We start from the raw sequence: 16,185 nt of genomic DNA on the forward strand, positions 1-16,185 counted from the left end.
ATGTGAGAGGCTTAGAACTGCAGGAGACAATGGGTAAATCAGTCCATAATGGTTAATCTTATTCAACTAACAGTGACTGGTTAGTGAATAAATCCACAAATAGCCCATATCACCCAAGTAAAATTAGCCTTTAACCAGAAAGTGAAGGCAAGTCGTGTTTTCCAGATAGAAGACAAAATGTTACAAAAATTGTACCAGCAGGAAGATTCCACAGCAAGTATACACCTTACCACTTTTGATATCAAATGAAGATAATTCTAAGATATCATAGTTAAGTTTATATATATAATCAGAAGAGAAGGGGTTTTCTTGTAGCTACTTACTCAGGGGAAAACTTTATGAGAAACCATAAAGGGTCTTTATTTATGTTATTTTTTAACCAAGTTTTTAACCCTTATATGTCTTATTTTAGGCCCACTTTATACAAAATAGGTCTATGGCAGCTGGGATTAAGATGGGGCAGAGGAGATGGAGAGAAGTGTAGAGATGCAGCTTGCTGATGGAGTGGGTATGGGGATGCAAAGAAAAGGTAAGAATCAACAATGACTCCTAGGTTTCCACTTTGAGCATTTGGGTGGCCAGTGGTGGTACGCACTGCCATGGATAAAACCAGAGACTGGGAAACAGATTTGGGGGGAAGGATAGGGTGACAGAAATCAAGAATTCCATTTAATACTCTTTTAATGGATTGACCCTGTAGATTGCAGCCTCAGAAGTGGCAATAAGCAGAAATTTACCTACATATACCCTTGTCACTGATCCTATTTGAGCCATGAAATATCTGCTTTATAAAATGAGGAGATTACGAAACTAAATAATATAATTATTCTTCTCAATTTGGTATACTAGTAACCATTTGGGAACTATAATGAGTCTCACTTAATGCACATCACATTTTAAGCTTTTCAGAGGAGAGTAATGAATATGTGTGGAAGACTCATTAATTTAGTATCCAGGAATGTGTTGTTGCATGCAGCAGTGCTAAAAATAAGAGTAGAGGTCTAAAAATAGCAGCACAGTTTCCTCCCCATAAAATACTTTCTCTAACAGACGAACAAGTTGCATTGCTCCTGTTCATGAATCCTGGCCTACTTTGAGGGTCTGTAAGCACCAAAATAAGTAATTTGACAAAGCTCACAACTTGGAAAGGTATCATTGCCTTATTTAGAGTAAAGTCCATTATATTTAGGGATGACTTTCTCCCTATTTTCCTTGGATCTCTGTGTTATTAGAGTTGAGTAGACTCCCAGAGATTACACATGGATTTACTTAAAGTCCTAAACTAGAAGACACATTATTAATTGTACAAAATCATTCATAGAAAGCTAAACATGGCTTTTTGTGCCATATCGGTTATTTCATTGCATTGATATTGCACTGTTTTATATGGAGAAACAGTTATTGCCCAAATTTCATTGTCCCCTAATGCATCCATCCATCAAAATTTAGAGATCTGAAGTAAAGAGATATGTAGTTCATAGCTGATATCTCTAGAGAATGAGATTTCCCAGTCAGATCAATTTAATAAACGTTAAGAGAATGTTTACCATGTGTCAGAAACTGTGCGAGGGGCCGAGGACACAGAATTAATGTTGCATCATGTTTTTATAAACTGCCTCAAACTCCCGCTTCTATTTTTTTAATAGTAGCTAATATTTATTGAACACTTAATGTATTCCATTAAGTGTTTTTAAGTAGTTTCAAGAATAACTCAGAGCCAGTTATTTTTCATACAAATGTTCTCATATATGAGGAATAGGATGACCAATACATCCCAGTTTGCCTCAGACTACCTCAGTTATTCTTTTCATTGAAGCAAAATTCATATGACATAAAATTAACCATTTTAAAGTTTATAATTCAGTGACATTTAATATATTCACAATGTTGTTCAATCATACACAACCTCTATTTAGTTCCAAAACATTTCTATCACCCAAAAGAAACTCCCTAACACATTAAGTAGTCACTATTCCCGCCTCTCCCAGCTGCCATCAACCACCAATCTGCCTTCTGTTCCAATGCATTGACCTATTCCTGATAATTCACATAAATAGAATCATACCATATGTAACCTTTTGTGTCTGTCTTTTTTGACTTAGCGTAAAGTTTTTGAGACTCATCAACATTGTGGCATTATCAATACTGCATTCCTTATTATAGCTGAATAATATTCCATTGTACATATACCCCACATTTGTTTATTCATTGTCAGTGGACGGACATTTGGAGTGTTTCCACCTTTTGGCTATTGTGAATAGTGTTTCTATGAAAATTCATGTATTTTCAAGTATTTAGGTAACTGTTTTCAATTATCTGGGGTATTTACCCAAGAGTGAAATTGCTGAATCATATGGGTAATTCTATGTTTAACTTTTTGAGGAACTACCAACTGTTTTCCACAATGGCAGCATCATTTTACATTCCCATTAGCAATGTGAAAGAGTTCCAGTTTCTCCACATCCTTGTAAACACTTGCTATTCTCCATTTTTGTAGCTTTTTAATTATAGCCATCCTATTGCTTTTGAAGTGGTATTTCTTTGTGGTTTTGACTTTCATTTCCCTAATGCCTATTGATGTTGAGCACCTCTTTAGGTGCTTATTGGTCATTTGTCTATCTTCTTTGGAGAAATAGCTAGTCAAGTGTTTTATACATGTTTTAATTGGGTTGTCTTTTTATTGTTGAATTGTAAAAATTTTTATATATTCTGAATATTAGACCTTTATCTGAATAAGATAACTAATGATTCTTAGGACTCATATCTAAAGGTTCTAATTCAAATGGATGGGAGCGAGGCCCATGTATTTATATTTTTTTAAAGCTTCCAAGTTATTCTAATTTGTTACCAGTGTTGAGGACCCCTGGTCTAAAAGGAGAGTCCTTATTGTCATATAGTGATATAGTCTATTACATATTATATAAATAATTGCAATGTGGTATGATAAATGCCAAATACAGAAATTTATAATAAGCGATCTCTTTTCCCCAAGATCTTACAAGTTATAATCTGGATATTTCTGACATCGTATAATTAATGACTGAGAGAAAATTTAAGAGAACTTATAACCCAAATCCCTGTATTTTTTTTATTGGCTCTATCTATTTGTTTATGAAAGCTGCCTTGGTGCTAAGGCAAGTTTGACTGCAACCATACGAGAAACCATGAGCCAGGGCCACTCCAGAGTTCCTAACTCTCAGAAATTGGGTGAGATAATAGATGGATATTGTTACTAGTGACAAATTGACAAAGTTCGGGGGTTATATATTATGCAGCAATAGATAACAACACAAATGGTAAGTAAATATCCAAACACTTTATCAAAAATAAGCAACCTCACCATGGGTGTTCCCATGTGTACAGGAAAAACAATGGTTGGCCTTGGGATCAGGAACCTGGGTTCTAGTTGAGCCCCATCACTTGTTCCATGAAATGAGACTAATATTACTTGTTTCCTTAGCTGGAATTGCATCACATGTCCATACCTAAACGAACCATGATTCGTCCCTTTTGGCTTAGGCTGGGGCCTTCCATAAAGTGTATGACTAGATAGAAGAAAGCGGATATATACACAGCATTAAGGTCTATTTGGAGACAAGTTAAATGTCTTTTGAGTAATCAACAGAAACCATTTCCTACCATCACATACTAACACAAATGACCTTTAAACAGGTAGTCTATCCAAGCCTCCCAGAACAGAACAACTACAGACTTGAATTCTTAGAGTGGGACAAGTAAAAAGAAGAAACAAACAAGTTAAAAAAATGTTACATGCCAAAGAAGGTATGGACAGATCACACTGATGTAGCCTCCCAAAGTAATCTGTGTTTGTCATACAAAATTTAGACTAGAAGATTTGGCCATTCTTATTGTAACTATCTATGGCAACAGCAAGGATAAAACATAATATAAATGTGGTATGTACTACAGAAAATTAATAGTACCTAAAATATCTTCCATTCTGTAAAAAAACGAAATATATTTTTCAGAAGTTGAAAAGTTGTCTGCTTAGGACAGCTAGGAGTAACGTAGAGGCTGAACTGGTATTTTTTTGATTCCTATTCAGTGGGTAACATGGTACAAATAGAGAATGATTTCTTTATTCTAAGAAATAGACACTTAAAAAAAAGATAGAATGATAAATTTTCACTTTCTTCAGCAAATAAACAAATAGTGAAATAGCAGATAGAAATTTCCTATAGATAGAACTGTAAAAAATAGGATAATTTTATCAAGCATAAAATCAATTTCTATAGATGCCGAAGTTTGCTGAGTAAGTACTTGGGGCTCATATTTTTTAAACAGCATTTTTTTCTGTACTCAAAATAATTTTCCATCAATCTTTTTTCCAAAGCTAAATTTTACTGTCTCTTTGTAATATGGGTTAAAACAACAACAATAATAATAATACTTCATGGACTTTATATTATATAGTAGAAGAGAGATCATCTATACAGTTTTATTTTATAACTTCTTTTAGGTATTTGGCAGCTCCTCACAGGCAATGTACTACAGAAGCAAGAGTTTGTTTTAACCTTTTATAGTAGCTTCCCCACTGAATCCTGGTTTGGATATTCAAATTAGTGTTCACGCTAATATATATGTGTGGTGAAGAGTTGTGAGGAATACAAGAGTAGGTGAGACTCTTGCAAGTATCAGAGTATCACAGTACTAGGTTCTAGAAGTTTATCATTCTAAGTTCTAAATATGTTTTCTTGCTAGGCAAATTGAATGATATGCTTAGGTTAGCTTCTGGTAAACTGTTCGTTAACCTTAAATCTTTATTCCATTAACCTTATATCTTTGGTTGCTGTGGGACTTAAATGAGTTAATATGTGTAAAGCACTAGAATAATTCAAGGCATAAATATTAACCATATTTCTGAGAAAAAAGTAAACATGTATGCATTATTTCCTCATGCATAACTTTTTGTGAAAAAGGTTTTATTTGTTTGTTTGTTTGTTTGTTTTTAAGAATTGGCTGCTGTGGTTTCTAAACTTAGCAGGGACAGTTCATTTACCTGGATGTGAGAAGTTCATAGATTAATTGGGTTCTGATCCTTGCATATGTGGACCTCTGGTTTACAGTCTAACTTATTAGGACAATGACTCTAAATACTGCCATCCAACTTCCCTAGCTGCTTCTAAGAAATGACTTAGTTTTTTTGTGTCCAGCTCATGGGAAACAGATGTTGAAGTGAAAAAATAACACCATAACAATTTCTCCTAATTAGCACCTTGTGAGTAAACTGAACAAGAAGACTGAACCATCCTAGAAACTAAATTACCTTCTCATTTGTCGGCAAACCATCCAGCTCAGCGGGATGAGTCAGTAGTGAGCAGAGATAACTCCTCTGTGCCTCTTCTGTGAATAAATGGGGCCATCACAATTCCAGGCTATAAATCTGGCCATTTTTAAGAACACTTAAATCATTCTCCATGTTTTAAAAATTGATGTTTTCATACTTTCTTTTTTCTTTCTTTTTCCTCTTGCCTTTCATAAACACAAAGCGAGGTAACTATACTTTTTCACACTATAACTGACTAAGCAATTCCACAGTTTTTTGTGAGCTCCTACAAGGGGCAGTATAAAATTATTACCAAAGTAAGAGCTAATGAGATAAGCTCTGGGGTAAAAAAGGAAGGGGGATGGGGGAGAGAAAAAAAAAAAAAAACAACCCTTGTTTTATCTCAAGAAATTCCCAGTCAAAATCAAATGAAATCGATGATGATTTTTATTGTTCTAATATAAAATCCAATATTTGCTTGAGAATGTTTTTTCCTGACTTAACATTTAGCATCCCTCCTCTGATTAGATTAATATTAATATCATGAGAACAAGCTCCAGCATCTCAACTACTTCCTTTGCATACTATAATTTCTATATGATTCGGTTCCATTTCAATTTGAAGCCCAGGAGCCTAAAATAAATGCATCATTATCATCAAATTGCAACATTTTCTCTCTTTATAAAGATGAATTTATTCTTGAATTAAATTTATTCCAGTCCAACTTGAGGATGGAAAGAAAACTTAAGGAGTACCCTGGTCTAAGCCAAACCACTTTTAGAAATCCATCAAGTAGAGGGATTTCCATCCTAGTCTTGGAATTCTCCAAGGAAAGAAACCATATAACATCTCCCAATAACTTTTCCTGCAGCTTTGACTATACAGGGTGTGACTATACAACAATGAAACATCTTTCCATAAACCACTCTATGAAATGAAAATCTTTCATTTCATAGTCATATTTCACAATGGGAATTTCTCAGGTCATTAGACTAACAATTTTTTGCATAATTTTAAACAAGTTGATAGGAGGAAATTTTTAATGAGTTCACTGTCTTATTTATGCTCTTTTTTATTTTCTCATCCCTTTACTGCATTTTTAGTAATCTTTACTAAACAGTCTTTATTTTGAGGTAAGGAATTTATCATCAAGCAGCCTTTATGATGATCACAGATAACATTGCTATCTATGATATCCTATATAAGAACTATATTCACTCTCTGAATTAAAAACAAAACAAAACGGCATATGCACATACTCAAAAGTGATTGGTCTAAGGTCACAGATAACTGAAATATTTTTGGTAAAGGAACACTAACCAAATCAATCCTTTTAAGAATCAAGTACAAATGTAAGTTTATGAAAGTTTATCAATTTTTAAGCTTATGAGATCAACATTTCCTTTTCAAAAGAACTCATAAATGTTTTTGTTTCACAAAGAATGTTTATCTTCTGGGTTTCTTACATGTGGTCCTAAAGAGCAATGTGGTTTTGTTTACTAGGTATTTATTAATACCCACTATCTACCAGACATTGTTCAAGGATGGGGATATGAAGATGAATAAAATCAGATCCATACCTGATACAGGCTGCAGTCTTGCAGGAACCACCAACACATAATACATCTTTTCTGTACAACTAGCAAGTGCTGTGAGGAAACTATCTACTGGGGTATGGGAGGCCAGAGAAATGTGAAGTCAGGTAGGACTTCCTGGAAGAGTTGCTATAATTAACAAAAGTCCTAATTTCATTTTTAAGAAAATAGTATGTATAATTTTTTTTAAATACTCTGTTTATGGCAGATAATCTGGGAGGGCACGTATTGGAGGATGGGAATGGGAAGGAGGCAAAGTATTAATCAACTGTGTTACTGACAAAAAGGAAAAGATTTCCTGTTTAAAGTGCTTAAACAGAGTTGGTGAACATTCACAGGTTTACTTCTAAGATTCTGGGACCAATTTCAATTCTGACACCAATTCCAATGTACAGATTTTTTCCCATACCAAGCAATTCTCAGACACTAGCTGGGTGTCCTACAATTTAACTCAATTCTGACACTATCTGCCTGGAGATAGCATTGATTCCACAGTCCCATAAGTCACCCCCACATATACACTTCAGATGCCAATCGCAAGTCCAAGTTGTCACCTATGCTTCTGACCAACTGGCTATAGATCAGAAGTTCCCACAAAACCCTCCTCAGGTTCCATTAATTTACTATAGCAACTCACAGAACTCAGAGAAATGTTTACTTAGGCTTACCAGTTTATTACAATAGGCTATCACTCAAGAATAGCCAGATGGAAGAGATGCATAGGGAAATATATGTGGAAAGGATTACAGAGCCTCCATACTCTCTCTGGGTACACCACTTTCCCCAAATCTCCAAGTGTTCACCAACATGAACACTCTCCAAACTCTGTCCTTTTGAATTTTTATGGAGGCCTCATTATTTAGGCATGATTAAGTAAATCAGTGGCTACTACTGATTGTTTTGACCTACAGTCCTTCACCCTCCCCTAAGGTCAGGAAGGAGGGACTGAAAGTTTCAACCTTCTAATCACATAGTTAGTTTCCTTGGCAACCAGCTCCAGCCTTAGGTGCTTTCCAAAAATCACCTTATTAACATAAACTCAGGTGTAGTTAAAAGGGGTTTGTTATGAATATTGCTCTTTTCACTTAAGAAATTCCAAGGGTTTTGAGTACTCTGCACCAGAACTGAGGACAAAGACCAAATACATATTTCTTATAAATCACAGTATCACAGTCCACCCCTGGTCTTAGAACACATATCCTTAATTGCTTAATAGCAAAACAATAATAAAGGTCAAGATACTGGTACATTACTAGAATCTCATTCCATCATTAATAACTATCCAGTTTATCATCATCACATCATATAAAATTATTTTCCAGGAAAGGCCACTCATGTCTACAGGATTCCATTCAATCTTGTCAGGTTCCCAAAGCAAGAGTGGTGTCAGCGATATATGGTTTCAACTTTTCAGACATCTGGTATAATTGAGCTAAGGGACAGTATCATCTTCTCTGAGCCTTTTTCAAGGTGTTAATGTAGTATTGGATCTTCCACTCGTATTGGATAACCCACTCGTTCATTCCTTTACACATAGCTATTATTTTTCCTTCTTGCCATTTACACCCAAACTTTTCCACCTTTGGAAGGGACGTTAGGTTTGACCACTGTGCTGGTCTAGATTTCTGGTAGCAGTAAAGTTTAGCAGCACTCCGCATTCAGTCCATTCCTATTCAGATAAGGTTATATAAATACAGAACTGTTGGGCTATCTTTACAACCAGAAATACAGTTCATTTACTCTTAATCTCAATTTTGCCAGATGAGAAGAAGGCACATCCTACTCCACCAGGCCCTTAGGAATTCTGACAAAAATGTTAAAAACATAGTTACAGTTTCTTGTTTAGGAATCATCCCTGTTTCTAGCCTTTGTAGTTGCAGCCATGGTCCCATGACCACTATACCAACTCTACTTTTTATCCCAAATTTTCTGTTTTTCACAAACCAGCTGTGCTTTATTATGGTTTGGACAGCTCAAAACAGACAAACATATACCTGAAGCCATGCCTCCGGAGAAGAGAGCTCTAGAGGGCATCCTTGGATCTATTTTTAATACAAGAATCCCAGATGAGGATTTCATAGTAAACTTTCCTCTTCCCCCTAGGTGGACCAGTATTTGGGAATCATCTTAAATGATACATTTAAGAATAACTGGGGTCTCTGGCTTTTGTGTTTGGAGCCATGTTCCTGAGATTTTGACATCCACCTAATGTAAAAAATCCTGGTCAAGACAAAATGTGACTGACAAGTTTGCTCTCTTTAGGTGCCAGCCACGTGTATAAAAAACTGGAGTTTCTAGACAAAGCAATAATACCAATAAAGTATTCTCCTTTTTGTTGCAAGTTTTAAAACACAGCAGATATCGTCAGTGTCCATCCTTACTCCTTGATTTTTCCGTGTGCTTAAGTCCCCACCAACTGCCAAGATTTGCATCGCTGGCCTGAGGATGTTTACCAGAAAATCTACCCATATACCAAGCAAAATAGAAGGGAATGAGCAACCTCAGAAGCAGCCCTCAACAGAGACTGCCTAGAATTTGCATAAAATGTCCTAGCTCCCTTGTCTCTCCAGCAGGAAAATTCTGAAGCCTGTGTTTACAGTTTCCTAGAGTTTACCCAAGGGTATAAGCTCTAGTCATTCACTGTGGTAGCTGGCCTAATAAAGCACCTTTTATTGACTGCTTTTTCTTCTCTATCATTTTCAGGTCCCCTATTGGTGTTCCCTGCACCTCCCAAATTGCACTCGACTACTTATCTCAGGTCTGCTTCCACAGGACTAAATCAGGAGAACACGACTCATTAAGTACAATGGTATCTTCAAGTTCATTAGTATTTTATAAATATCCAAAAAATAAAATCTAAATTGCAAAGATAATGAATAAACTAGATAGGCCAATTAACAATTATGTTTTATAAGACATATTAGAAGCCATGGTTTTAATTGTTTAATTTTGATCCCAGAAGCACAATATATGGTTTGCACACCTTGAAGGAAAACCACAGTTAGGGCTATTACCAAGAAAGGTCAGTCATCTAGGTACAAGGACAGAGAATGGTACAGAGGGACGAGGAAATGTCATGTGGACACCTAAAGAAAGGTGCTGGTTTTTTTATTAGTATGTAAATATAAGCATGCATACTGGAAAATCCTGGGGGACTAAAAACTCACTGCTTCTCCAGCTGACTCTGATCAGAGCAATGTAATTAATAAATCATGATTCATTGATGTGCTGAAGGTGGACTGAACAAGCTCATGAGAGCCTGGGAGCTGACTGTTAATTTCAGGAATTTTGAAAGACAGATTACCTTGTGTTGTAGTTTAAAATAGGCCATAATGAGAGTATTTACACCACAGAAATGGGCAAACACTATAAACCAGACTTCCTCTTTCCCCCAAGAGTCAGTAGTAAAACATTTACAAGCATACCACTGAATCATAATGTCATTATTTGCCTATTCTATTAATTAGTCAACCTTAGTACTTTACTAAAAGAGCACCAAAGACTAGGAGTAAGTCAAGACTCAGTATCCTGATGCTTCATAAAATTGTATTGGTTTTGTACAAGATAGAAGAAGATATTGCCTCGATAAATGGTCATTACGTAGGTGAGATTTGCAAATGTTCAGGGGGTTGCATATACAAATAGTATTAAGGAACTCAATTTCCAGATCTTTAACTTCCATGTGTGCTCTTTCCCAAAACTGATTTGCCTGAGAATGGGCCTACCTCTTCACAGTCCTTCTCCCATCTTACAGAAGCAAGGCATATGTTCACACACACACACACAAAATTGTATTACTGGACATTTCTCTGAGGTATAAAAGTTTCCAAGGACCCAAACAAAAGTGTTTATGGAAAAACTGATCAGGAAGAAGACCCCTTTCACAATTTATCAAGGTGTGTTAAATACACAAGACCTCCTATTATCCCCTGTCATTCATATATATGTATGTATGTATGTATGTTAAGGTGGAGTTTGCATTAAAAAGGAAGGTATTTTGGCTCATTTTGTAATTTTTCTGAATTCAGAATACTTGCGAAAGTACAGATCAGTGACGCTGATTCTTTTCATTGTAACTGGAGTGCTTTACAGGACTACCAAAAAATGTAAGATATTTTTAAAAACCCCAGGGCTTGTAAATGATACATGCTGTCTTTTGCTATTCAGTGTGCTTTATTTTGTAAGGTAATTCTAATGTATTTAATCAAGTTACATTGTGAAATATTTATCCAATTAAAGTCAATCCTCATCTTTTTTCATTTTATAAGATGTTCAATATTTTCTGCCTCCTAGTAACAAAAAATAAATTTACTTAAACTTATAATTAAAACAAATTTAAATGTCAACTTAAAAATGACTGAGAGATATATAGATTTTTTTTTTAAATTCCTTTAGCCAGCACAGGAACAAAGAAGTTTGACACTGAGGCCTGTAGTTACTCTCACAGCGCTTACCATTATCCTGGAGAGTCCAGCCTCCCCAGAGGTGGATTGGACAGGGGCAAATAAACACCTTTCCAGAATACTCAAAAGTAAAGAAGAGAAAAAAGAAAACAAGAATCCATTTGAAGATTTTAGTTACTTACTGTAAATGTTTCATTATCTTTGTTATTTAATGAAGAAAGTACTCTCATTAATATGTGGGAAAAAAAGTTTGTGGAAAGGGAATCTAGAAAACAATAGTTTTAAAACATGGTGATCTTCTTTTCTAAAATAGTTATGTATATGTATATATTCATATACATATTAACTTTTGTCTTTTCATTTAAGAAGATTGTTGAGAAGAAAAAAGAGAAACCTCTAATATCTACAGTTACTAATCCACAACCAAGACTATATCTCATTGCTTAATTTTTTCAAGTGTACTCAATGTTAGCTTTTCTTAGATCCTGTAATCTAAGTGTGCTTGATGTAAGCTCTTTTATGGAGTCATACCAGATAGTAAATGTCTATGTTATTAATAGTATCAAAGCAATAAATGTGTTCCTGATACAGGCTAAACCTGGGTATTTATGAGGCACCTGCATGGCCTTTAAGAGTTTGTGTTGGCAGAACACATAGAATTGTTTCTTCTAAAAGCATCCACTAAAAACAACCCTCTTTTTCTTCTTTATTAAGAATTCCAGAAGTTATGGTCTCCTACAAAATCAAAATCATGTGGGAGTAAAATTTATATTCTTCCAGAAGATTCCTTCCAGCATTCAAGATGATATATTCGTGCCCCTTCAAACTGTGGTGGAAGCAATCATCTATATTATTACAATGATATTCTTAATTTAAAGGTAACTTGTTTGAGTAACTTGATGTTACACTTAGCTACATTGGAAGTAGGGAAGTAGATAAAATTCCCTTGATCAAGAAAAGAAAAAAAAATTAAATCAAAAGCCCACAATCTCAGTGGTAGCACTTTGTCCAAATAACTACATACATCATCTTACATTTTTGACATATGCAGTAAAAAGAATAACAAGAAATAAACTTTCTGTTTTAGTGTAAAGAATCTATTCCTATTCTGTTTTCCAGAAATGGGAGGAATAATCTATCCTGGCAGTTCATCTATTTGTGTGCCTAGTGAAACTTATTTAGAAATTCTTTTCTCTTGCAAATGTGTTCAGTAGTATTGATTTAGCTGCTGCTTCTTACATTCAAGGCATGAAATCAAATGATTACTTATACACATGAAGGGAAACGAAAGACTTAGAAAATGATTCCTGTTAAAATACTTAAAAAAAAAAAAAAAGCCAAGGGGACCACATTTCAGAGAGCAAGGGAAAGGAGATAAAAGTGATGAAAAATTTTGATGATGAAAGGAACCATGCACATTCAATCTAGAGGAAGACATTTAAATGACAACTATGAAAGGGAGCGACCATTTGCTTTGCTTACCATGCAATGATTACATGTAGTACAACAGGCATAAAGACACCCTCTCCACATGAGTGCCATCAAGGGCAGCTGCTCAGGCCCATCATCAAAGCTTTAACAGGCCTCTGTGCTTGGTAGATGCACATAAAGGGCTATATTCCCTGCCTCCCTTCCCCATCTATTTCTTTTCTTTTTTCTCCCTCTCTCCCTCCCTTCTTGGTAGCACTCATTTGGCCTGGTGTGCTATGTTCCCTATACTCCTTAGTCTGCCCAGTGACATCTGCCCCAGTTTATAAAGAAGCCTCAATTTGTTCTGTGTATAAACAAAAAACATCTTATTTTTTCTGATAAATAACTGCCTCCAAATATTTCTGGTGATGCTCTCCTTTGCCCCCTTGCTGATCAACTCCCTTAAAACATTTCAACCACTTGTACTTATTAGAACAGTTTAGTTCCAGTGTTTAAGACATAGTACAGTCCGTTTTTACACTTCAGTGTTGTGGTTTTCTGGTCAAGATGTCAGAGTAGGTAAATGTTGTGCTCACCTCCTCTCACAGCCACATCAAAATTACAACAAAACTATAAAACAACCATCATTGGAAGTCACCTGACATCTAGCTGAACAGGAGTCCTACAAATAGAGACATACAGAAGAGGCCACCTCGAGACTGGTAGGAGGGATAGAGATGTGGAATGGGCTGGTTTCACACCACTGTGTGGCAGTTGTGGAGGTTCTCCCTGAGAAGTGACAGTCTCAGCCCCACACCAGAGTTCCAGTGCTGGGAAGAGAAGTCCCCACAACTTCTGGCTGTGAAAACCAGAATAAATTGTGGCTGAGTGAGACCAAAGGCTACGGGAGTCAGAGACATTCCTCTTAAGGGGCCCATGGCGCAGATTTACTCATGGACATCCTCACTCGCTCTGAGCTCCAGCGCTAGGGCAGCAGCTTGAGCAGTGCTAGGGACATTTGGGGAGGAACCGAGTAATCTGCCTTCAGGGCAAGAGTTGGAGGGGCAGCTTTCTCATAGAAAGAAGTGCTGGTAGAATCCATTGTTTCTTTGTTTAGGCCTCCCCCCTCCCAGTATGCCACCATATCAGGGTCTCCATCAATCTGGCTGACACTGGTTATCCTTCCCGGGTGATTCCCTGAGACTCTGTTCCATCCAACTTGTGGGCCCACCTAAGCTACTTCCAGTGGCATTTTCATACAAATAGCCTATCTTGGCTTATGATGCAGACTTTCCTAAAATCTATCAAAGAGTCACAAAAGTCAAACAAGCAACATCTGGCCTCGGCATGCCCCGTACCTCTTGCTGAGCAGCCCTAAGCCCAGTGCTAATAGTGGCTGGCCTCAGTTTGCAGTTTGGCTTTTCGAGGGACCTCTAAGCCCATTGTGGTGGTGACCACATACAGACTGCTTGGTGACTCTCACTAGGTGGCCCTAGGCAGGGCACAGGCTGCGGCTGAATCTGGCCTGTGGTAGGGCCTTTCCCAGGAGGCCCTATAGCCAGCACACCCAGTGGCTGGCTTCAGATCAAGCCAGAGTACCACCCGGGACTGCATCCAAGAACAACACACTGAAGGGCAGACCGGGCAGGCACCAGAGCTCCAATAAAGCAAATCTTGCTCTATAATGTCAGCCCCTCACCAGCCAGTCCTCACAACCAATCAGCCAAAGGATCAATCCCTTTCACTGATGTGCTAACAGCAACCAAGTCTCAGCTACAACAGGAGAGCACATACAACCCATACAAGGGACACACCTAGAGTACCTGGCTCAGGTGACCAGAGAAGACTGCACCACTGGGACCCACAGGACATCTACTACATAAGGCCACTCTACTAAAACATAGCTGTCCTATTTAATACATAGAAACAAACACAGGGAGGTAGCCATAAAGGGGAGACAAAGAAACATGTCTCAAATGAAAAAAAAAAAAAATGGGACAAGCAAACTACCGGATGCAGAGTTTCAAACACTGGTTGCTCAATGTTGCTCAAGGGTTCTCAATGAACTTAAAAGAGTAGACGAACTCAAATGAGAACTTTAACAAAGATATAGAAAACATAAAAAAGAATCAGAAGTGAAGAATACAATAACTGAAATAAAGAATATTTTAGAGAGAATCAAGAGTAAATTAGATGACACAGAAGATCAAATCAGCAATTTAGAAGATAAGGTATCAGAAAACACCCAATCAGAACAGCAACAAGAAAAAAGAATTCAAAAAAATGAGGATAGTTTTGGGACAACATCAGTGTACCAACATTTGCATCATAGGGGTACCAGAAGAAGAGAGCAATAAATCAAAAACCTATTTAAAGAAATGATGGTGGAAAACTCCCCTAATCTGGTGAAAGAAATAGACATATAAGCACAGAAAGCGCAGAGAGTCCTAAAGAAGATGAATCCTAACAGGCCCACACCAAGACACATTATCATTAAAATGCTAAAGATTAAAGACAAAGAGTCTTAAAAGCAGCAAGAGAAAAGCAGTTAGTTACCTACAAGGGAGCTCTCATAAGACTATAAGCTTATTTCTCAACAGAAACTTTGCAGGCCAGTTGGAATTAACATGAAATATTCGAAGTCATGAAAAGCAAGGAGCTACAAACAAGATTACTCTACTCATTAAAGCTATCATTTAGAATTGAAGGACAGATAAAGAGCTTCCCAGACAAAAAAAAGAAGCTAAAGGAGTTCATCACCACTAAACCAATATTACAAGAAATGTTAGAGGACTTATTCAAGAAGAAGAAGAAAATGATTTAAAAATATGAATAATAAATGTCAATAACTACCAACAATAGCTATCAACAATTACTTTTAATGTAAATGGATTAAATGCACTAATCAAAAGACAGGGTGGTTGAATGGATAAGAAAACAAGATACTTACATATGCTGCCTACAAGAGACTCACTTAAGGTTGAAAGACACACAGAAGCTGAAAGTAAAGGGATGGAAAAAGATATTTTATGAAAATGGAAACAAACAAACAAACAAAGCTAGGGTAGCTGTACTTATACTAGACAAAATAAACTTTAAAATAATGGCTATAACAAGAGACAAAGAAGGACCCAGGAATCCCACTTCTGAGTATTTATCTGAAAAAACTTAAAACACTAATTTGAAAAGACATATGCACCCATATGTTTGTTTTACAACAGCCAAGATAAAGAGTTAACCTGGGTGTCTATCAATAGATAAATGGATAAAGAAGAGGTGGTACATATATACAATGGAATATTACTCACCCATAAAATAAATTAAATCTTGCCATCTGCAATAACATGGATAGACCTAGAGGGTATTGTGCTGAGTGGAGTAAGTCAGACAGAGAAAGAGAAATAAATGCCACATAACTTCACTTACACCTAAAGAACAGAATAAACAAACAAAACGGAAACAAACTCATAAATAAAAGAACATTTTGATG

Source organism: Pteropus alecto, unplaced genomic scaffold, assembly GCF_000325575.1.
Source record: "Pteropus alecto unplaced genomic scaffold, ASM32557v1 scaffold103, whole genome shotgun sequence".
NCBI classification, from domain to species: Eukaryota; Metazoa; Chordata; class Mammalia; order Chiroptera; family Pteropodidae; genus Pteropus; species Pteropus alecto.